We start from the raw sequence: 9213 nt of genomic DNA, 5'->3' as shown, positions 1-9213 counted from the left end.
AGCGAAGTGCGCTTTGCACGAAAACCACGTGCGTGTGTACTCGAACATGCGCGTTGTCTCACCACTGATAATCGATATATGAGTTCAAATCAAAGTTTGTAGGTAATTTTATCCTCAAGTTGAACATAGAATATAAAACAATCACGTTATATTGTCAACATAACAATAACCTCCATTTGGCTGGAAAGCAATTGTCACATATCAGTTTGTTAGGTTTAACATAGTTCTGTTTTAGCTTATTTCTGAATTTCAAATGCGAACTTTTGTTTAAAAAGAAACATATGACATGATGGACCGGCACATGAAATTTAGGTGGATTCGTAAGATGCAAACCAAACCACAACCACCCTGCAGAACATGAAACTGAAAGAATCCATAAGTATCCTACAACGGAACCCAGTATATTAGACAGATCAGGTGAAATGGAATATAACTTTCATAGCGAGACGAAAAACGGAAGAGGAACACCCCCGACTTTCACGTACTCTAAAGTACTGTCGGAAATGCTTTTTGCCTGTTAAAAAAGGATATAATTTTTCACAGACTGTTGTTATTGAAATATGGAATAACTACCGATCGCCGGCCCTACCTGTGGTTTGAAGTATTTCAGTCACAAGGAGTCATATCGACAATTTTACAGGAGACAAATTCGAACGAAAACAGGAAGTTCACATTTATTCTAAGTCCAATGATGGCAGTCTGAAACGGACTATAGAAATATGCGCACGTGACTCCGTTACAATGATAATAATGTAGTCTTCATAAAACATCTACTCCACAAACAAAAATCATTTTGAGAAAATTCTAGATGTGCATCTTCTAAAATGACAAAGTGGCTCTGCGTTTTTTGTGTGAACATTGCTCCCATGATGCATGTTACATTACACTTGCATAGCCATAACCAAGGTACACGATATGTAATCTGTACTTTGAAATGCATACAAGTTCTTTACACTTTAGAGAGAGAGAGAGAGAGAGAGAGAGAGAGGGAAACCATTTATTAATTTAGATTTAGATAGGGTGAATTACCGAACTGCCCAAGCTATGGTGTTTTCAATTCATACCATCAAGTCTACGGTATGATAAGAAGACAAAACAGGTATAGGGTGGGTCTCAAAAACAAAACTGGGGCGTAAAAGGATATTAAACAGCTTTGATGCAGGGTGATTAGGCGTATAGTGTACAACCTTTATGAGCAGAAGGTAATCCTGACTTGCAGTCGAATTTGTGAGGAATTAAAGATACGATTAATGTTTCCCGGACTGCACTATTGCTCCCCAAGAGATGGGATTTCGATACACTGCGCGTGGCGATGACCGAGCACTTTTCAGGGGAAAATATTCCTTCCTGTCAACATGGTCAACCCTGTTGTGTCTATCTTGGCTAAATGTACAGGGTTCGTGGCAAGACATAACACAAAATTCAAAAGTACAGATTCATATACGTCATCAGCGGAGATAAATGCTACCTCAAGAAACCATCTGTAGAACAACAAATACTTCTGGATTCCAAAACCGCAACCTTCCAATACTCGTTTCATAGCTCTTAAATAGTCCATCACCAAGCAAATATAATGCAGTACATATCCTAAATTACTACCTCATCAACTCATGTCAATTAAGTACAATAACAGCAATATTTTGAGACCCCCCCCAACTCGGTGACATTTGCACCTGGGAGAATGCACGGGACTGTGTGAGGTCATCACCTCGGGACAGGTGTTAGGTAATTACCTCAGGTTATAGGTCATTTCATACATGCACGACAACACACGAATATTTTCTAAGTTGATCATCCTTTTGCCTGTAAAAGTACATTTTCAGGGTAATCACGGTGTCAGTTAGGACAGGCTAGATTAGGGCAATTCGTGTTATTTTGATATATGCTCTTTTTACAGTGCTATGACTCGTATTTGTTAAATGAAGCCAGAAAAGCAGTTTTCTAGCATTTCCGACAGTACTTTAGGTAGATGTACAAGAATTAAAGTAGTGGTCAGGTAGGAACAACATGAACATAAGGCTTAGGTAGATGTACAAGAATAAAAATAATATTTTTTTGAGTACAATATGAAGTTTAGGCGTACGTAGAAGTACAAGAATAACAATAGTAGACAGGAAGGAACAATATGGATGGATAAAAGGCTTAGGTAGAAGTACAAGAAAAACAATAGTAGTCAGGTAAGAACGGTTAGGTCTACTAATGCCTACAGTGACAAATGCCTACAGTGACTAATGCCTACAAAAGTTGTTGTTTTAGTGTAGACACTGTTTCACGCACCCCTGCACTCAAGTGGTCTACTCTACTTAGTGTTCACTTATGCCTACACTGTAAACACAGACTAATTAATGCCTTAGAAATGTTACTGGGATTGTGAAAATATTTGAGAGCCCATCCGAACATTTTTGCCTTCATCAAAGTGATCCAGAGACTAGAGAAGACGGAAAGAAACAAGCTTGCTCAGTATCTCCATGGCGCCCGTCCACCACCCCGCAAGAGAATCTACCTAGATATCAACCAGAGACTAGAAAGGCTACAGGAGCAGCTTCGACTGGGTATCAAGTCTCCCCCAGTTCCTTGATGCAGCTGGATGTGTTGTAAAACTGGGCTATCAAAGCAACTAGTTTGTGCAACTCTGTGACACCTGAAATATGATAAATGAAAATGAATGATACATATGGATGATGTATGAGATGATATATGATGAATGTAAGTCTGATATGTATATAATGTACATGAAATATGATAAATGAAACTGAATGAAATGTATATATGGATAATGTAAGATGTGTGATAAAATGGTAGTGTGAATGTGATGTTTGAATCATAATGGACATGAAATATGATAAATGAAACTATGGATGATGTATGATGTATGACATATCAGAAGAAATGTATGAATAAAGAAAAAACACAAAATATCATTTGCTAGTGTTTGCCATTTGTCACTGTAGGCAATAGTACACTAAAATGGGGCAGTTCAACTCTGCAGAGAGGTAGCAGGGTATCACATGTAAAACCACTGAAGCATATAAATGTTTGTTTTAGACTGTAGGCATTTGACACTGTAGGCATTAGTGGACATCTCCGTAAGAACAATATGAATATAAGGCTTACGTAGAAGTACAAGAATAACAAGAACAGTTTGGCTTGAATATAAGTCTTTGTATAGGTACACAAGGTATAGGTATAGGTACACTATAACAACGTTAGTTGTGAGGTCGGAACATAAGCCACAGGCAACAACAATAGCAGTTATATACCAGGTATTTAATACTATTTGTAACGAGTGATTGAAATGCTTCATATATGGCCTCTACATAAGAAGTAAGCTGTGTGCATAGCTAAGGAGTTGACAGCGACAGTGAGTTAGTTGGGTTAAATGCAGCTTGGAACAATACTTCAGTAATCTCACGATTTGTAAGTTTAATTTGGGAGAAATGTGGAACACGTCTTAGATATTTGATAATCTACAGCGAGACTACCCCACATTTCAAAAGACAGTCAGTGTATCTCAATTCACTGAGCGCTTTGGAGATGGTGCTCATTCGTACTAACACCACGGCAAAAAAAGAATTCGTATTTACACACTGGCGAATAGGCCAGATATGTTAGTCGTAAGGGGGCCAGATTTGTGACTAACCTTACAGATATTATTCAAAATCAAGAACGAATTGATAGAATAACCCTCCATACATACCTAATCTGTTGTCTATATCTGAATACTGTCGTTTTCAGCTGAAGACGAGTGGCACTGTACGACACGAAAGAGACTTGTGTGGACGTGACACAGTGGTTGGTGTGTGTTAATTGTGAGTGTTTTGAAATCTATTTCGGCAGATAATCTACACTGAATATTCTCTGGCGTTGACGTTTTGTATATGCTATTCTATGTATCATGTGTAGGGAGCAGTGTAATAGTGTGAGGAGTTGCCACGTGTACGTTTACAGGTTCGTGGTATTAGAGTGCGGAGCTTGCACAACTCCGTATTCTGTGTTGAACATGAGTATAAGCTAGGATGATCTTGTAGAAGGCATGGCAATGTTGACCAAATGAGATGCAATCTCAGAGAGAAACATTTCCAGCTTCAACTAGAAGTGTGCACGTGTACTACGCCAAGACATCGTGTACGTCATCATGGCCGTGAACATTCCCGGACTCATCTCCGTCATCGTGTTCTACATCCTCATCCTCGTCATCGGCATTATCGCCGCCAGGAAAAGCAGAAGTAGCAGTGCCGAAAACTCGTTCGTGGCCAATAGAAACATCGGATTATGGCTGTCGTTCTTTACCATTACGGGTAAGGACCAAAGCTAACTATAGTTAGGCAGGTACGAACTGCAAGTCGGTACAAAGGTGTCCATGATGATCCCTCCCAAGTACAACCATTGCCCTTACAGTTACAAGTAGGTTCTGCAATGGTCAGGACAGCCTCTTGTAGGTATTACTGTTATCCTGACAGTCACGTGCAGGGACCACTATTACGAGTACCTTGACAGTCACGTGCAGAAACTACTATTACCTTGACAGTCACGTGCAGGAACTACTTTTACCCTGACATTCACGTGCAGGAACTACTATTACCTTGACATTCACGTGCAGGAACTACTTTTGCCCTGACAGTCACCTGCAGGAACTACTATTACCTAAACAGTCACGTGCAGGAATTACTATTACCTTAACAGTCAAATGCAGGAACTACTATTACTCTGACAGTCACGTGCAGGAACTACTATTACTCTGACAGTCACGTGCAGGAATAACCATTACCCTGACAGTCACCTGCAGGGACTACTATTACCCTGACAGTCACCTGCAGGAACTACCATTACCCTGACATTCACGTGCAGGAACTACTATTACCATGACATTCACGTGCAGGAACTACTATTACCCTGACAGTCACCTGCAGGAACTACTATTACCTTAACAGTCACCTGCAGGAACTACCATTACCTTGACAATCGCGTACAGGAACTACTATTACCCTGACAGTCACGTGCAGGAACTACTAATACCTTGACATTCACGTGCAGGAACTACTATTACCCTGACAGTCACGTGCAGGAACTACTATTCCTCTGACAGTCACGTGCAGGAATTACCATTACCTTGACAGTCACCTGCAGGAACTACTATTACCTTAACATTCACGTGCAGGAACTACCATAACCCTGACATTCACGTGCAGGAACTACCATTACCCTGACAGACACGTGCATGAACTACCATTACCCTGACAGTCACCTGCAGGAACAACTGTTACCCTGACAGTCACGTACAGGAACTACTTTTACCATGACATTCACCTGCAGGAACAACTGTTACTCTGACAGTCACGTGCAAAGTACTAATTGATCGTTATGTAAAAGGGTACATGCATACACTAGCTATCACAAAATTCAAACATAAACATAAATTGTGATATGAGATTCTGGTAGCTGGGGTCAGATTTTTTTTAAGAGGTTACTTTTCCTGGACATAACTCTTCTTATTGTCTCAGGTTTTATATCAGCAACCAGTTGTGCACTGTGCATTTTGGATGTCCTGGCAAAAATCTATGTTGTGCAGAAAAAAATCGTAGGGGTCATCATTTCAGATTTTTTTGGGGTAGGTATTGTGCAAATGTTCTCACATGCAACCTTACTTTTATCAGATTGCTCTTGAAAACAAAGTAGTTCACTCATCTGCATTACTGGACGGTCAACATTAAGTTACGCTAAATACGATTATTTTACTATATTACATGATTATACATGAATCATGGTGATGAATGTTCGCACTTCTACAGCCACCAACATCGGAGGAGGCTACATCAATGGTACAGCGGAAGCCATGGCATTCAGCGGCCTCATCTGGACCAATGCTCCCATTCTGTATTCCATTTCCATTGGAGTTGGTAAGGGGATTTCAATTAACAATACACAGTGAAAATATACAGAAACGTAATTATTTGATGAACGAATGAACAGTCGCATTTGTCGTGGATCTTGTACTTTCATTTTGGCCCTTGACTAATACCATTCATTATGTGTAATTATTGAGTGTGACAAACATGTTTAATGAGCAGAGCAAACATTAAGGGCTTTTTTTAGAAAAAAAAGAATAGATTTTTAAACATGCAAAGTTGATGAAATTTCAACATTTAAATTGTTCAGGTGAGTGTATTTAAACTGTCTCACAACTGTATACATACATATAATTTCTCAGCTGGAGTGTTTTACGCGCCTAAGATGAGAAGAGGAGGATATGTCACTATGTTCGACCCCATCCAGGCAAAGTTGGGAGATCGTGCCGGAAGTCTTCTCTTCTTCCCGCAGCTGATGGGGGATGTCTTCTGGTCAGCCGCTATCTTGTCAGCCTTAGGTATATCTATGACAATTTAATTAAAAAACAAATCCCACCAGGTTAGTGAGTGGTTTTGGTGTCTACCATAGCTGTTTAGACGCATTTTCTAAGGATATATTGAACATTGCCGGGTGTCATGACTTATTTTCAGTGATCCATCAGCATAATTGTCAATGTTATTTTGCCATGGATTCTGTTCTGATGGATAATTGAGACTGTTTATTCTCTGGCGTGAACGTTTTATTTTACTACTTTGGTTAAACTCTCGAGCTCGAGACCTTACTGACCTTAACCTGTGTGCTACATCAAAGGGTCCACCATGTCCCTTATCCTGGATCTGGACCCCGTCTTGTCCATCATCGTGTCCACTTGTGTGGCCGTGTTCTACACCTTCATCGGAGGACTGTACTCTGTGGCCTACACTGATGTCATCCAGCTCATTTGTCTTTGCGTGGGACTGGTAAGGATATTACTTGAAGACATTACATCATGAATCTGATATCGCCAAGAAACATTTGACTTTGCCTCATGATGAGATATAGGTCTGTTCAGTCAACAGCATAGTGTAGGGCACAGTGGTTCAACGTTACGAATAAATACAGGCTACGTGGGTTGTATACGCTTTGTTTTGGGGACTGGCAGAGAATGATGGTTTGTGATGGACGTCATAAGAAAATCAAGCAGGTGTTGACAGTTAATATATTTCATCAGTAAGCTCAAGAAACCCCCCAAATCCACACCACTTGCCTCATTACCTTCATATCCCCTCAGTGTTTACAATGTCGATACATTGTTGTAAGTAATTACAATGTGGCACCAGAGAGCTTTCACTTCAATCTGAAAACACACTTCGTCGGTAACTTGGTTATAAATTCATCTTTAAGTATTACTGTCATTCATTTAACGTAAATTTATTGTCCAAGGGTGGAGTTTTGTGAGTAGCATATGATGTATCAAGCTAAAAAATAACCAGCTGCCAACAACATACATTTTTACATAGTTTCACTCACTTTCTGTCACCTGGATCTGATCCTCACGTTAACCGTTCACAACGATAGATTCTCAACTCGCTTATTTGAGGGTGTTGTATATATTTCAGATCGTGGCATGTCCCTTTTCCTTCTTCCACCCATCTGTCGACCTCTCACGAGTCCAGGACACGTGGCTGGGAGAGCTGCCTACAAACATGATTGGTATATATGCAGACCTCTGTTGTCAGCTCATCTTTGGAGGTCTAGCTTGGCAGGTATTTATCTTACTTGCTTTGTTCTAAGACAAACTTATCATCCTGTTGCATCCACCTATATGAATACGATCTGAATATCTGACCTTTTCACCTTGATATAAGGCTATACATAACATGATATGATATGGGATAATCATTATGATGAGGATACCAAGGGCATATCTATATTTTGTATCTGCTTGTGTTAATGTGGACTTTTAATCCTTTATGCAGGTTTTTTACCAGAGGGTGTTGGCTTGCAAAACGCCCAGTGTTGCTCGTACAAGTTCCATTGTATCATCGTTTTGTAGCCTACTTTTTGCCATACCGCCAGCAGCTATCTGAATAGTCGGGGCAGCAGCAGGTTAGGAATACCTACTGAATACCACAGTTTTATCCTTCCCATGGTGTTCAACTACCTGTGTCCACTTCCGGTGGCAGTGTTGGGACTTGGTGTGGTGGCTGCTGCTGTCATGTCATCTGCCGACTCCTCTGTCCTTGCAAGTGGAACCGTCTTTGCTAAGAATATCTACAAAGATGTCCTACGTCCACAGGTGGGTTAGAAAATGCGTCTCTACAAAAATAAAATCGCACGTATTGTAAGAAATTATTGATATAACAAGAAACGGTGGAGAGGTTGTTATTACTGAATCAGGTCACTGAAACATCCTGAGAATGTCATTAATGCATTTGAAAAATATCACTATATTTATTATTGCTTTCTAATAGTCAATATGGATCTCATTCTTAGGCCAGCGACCGAGAAGTGATGTGGGTCTTGAGAGTTGGCATAGTGGTGACTGGTACGTTGTCGTGCGTCCTTGCCATCCTGGTGAAGTCAGTTTATGGACTGTTCTACTTATGTTCTGACCTAGTGTACGTCATCCTCTTCCCCCCATTCACCTGCGTTCTCTGGATCGGGTTCACCAACACCTACGGCGCGCTCACCGGTTACGCCCTCAGCCTCTTTCTGAGAGTGGCCGCTGGGGACGCCCTGCTTGGAATTCCAGCTTTTATTCATTTCCCCTTTTACACAGAAGCTGATGGCCAATTGTTTCCTTTCAAGACCCTAACGATGATAGTCAACTTTGTGGCCATCATATCTGTGTCAGCGTTCACAAGGCTTGTGTTCCGGCGAGGGTGGCTGTCAACCAGATGGGATGTGTTTAATGTGATGAAGAGAGAAGAGGACGCCGAAAGGTCCAAAGAGCGAAGAGAAAATCTGATGATGAATGAACGTCATGATGGAAACAGAGACCTGGATTAGGCACAGAATGAAAAGATGAAACTTGGGGATAACTATATGCAGTAATTAAAATCGATTACATTTTTGGTGTACAACAACATAATGTGATTTATTATCCAAAAACTGGTGTTAACTTACTAACTCACTCGCTGTTATTCATAATTACATGTAACCCTTAAGAACCCACTGACAGTTTCGGAGAGCTGTTTTCCTATCTGTATTTAACTTGATGCTGACCTCTGTACTTTGAATCTACTTGTTCCCTGGTGTTTCTCTGTGTGTAGTGCGCCTCGGAGGGAGTTCTCCGAATGCCGGCTCCTATTGCTTAACATATGGAAGCAGTGGATTGTTATAATCTCTAAAACATAACCTTATGGGTTCGTTATATTCTTTTAT

General features: G+C 40.5%; 1 pseudogene; it reads left to right on the top strand.

Moving 5' to 3' along the window:
* Window positions 1-4135: 4135 nt before the first annotated feature.
* Window positions 4136-8883, top strand: LOC139469634 (high-affinity choline transporter 1-like; annotated as a pseudogene).
* The last annotated feature ends 330 nt before the right edge of the window (window positions 8884-9213 follow it).

The sequence above is a fragment of the Haliotis cracherodii genome, unplaced genomic scaffold, assembly GCF_022045235.1.
Source record: "Haliotis cracherodii isolate W230 unplaced genomic scaffold, xgHalCrac1.p SCAF_2, whole genome shotgun sequence".
Taxonomy (NCBI): domain Eukaryota; kingdom Metazoa; phylum Mollusca; class Gastropoda; order Lepetellida; family Haliotidae; genus Haliotis; species Haliotis cracherodii.
This window is presented reverse-complemented; position numbering and strand designations above follow the sequence as displayed.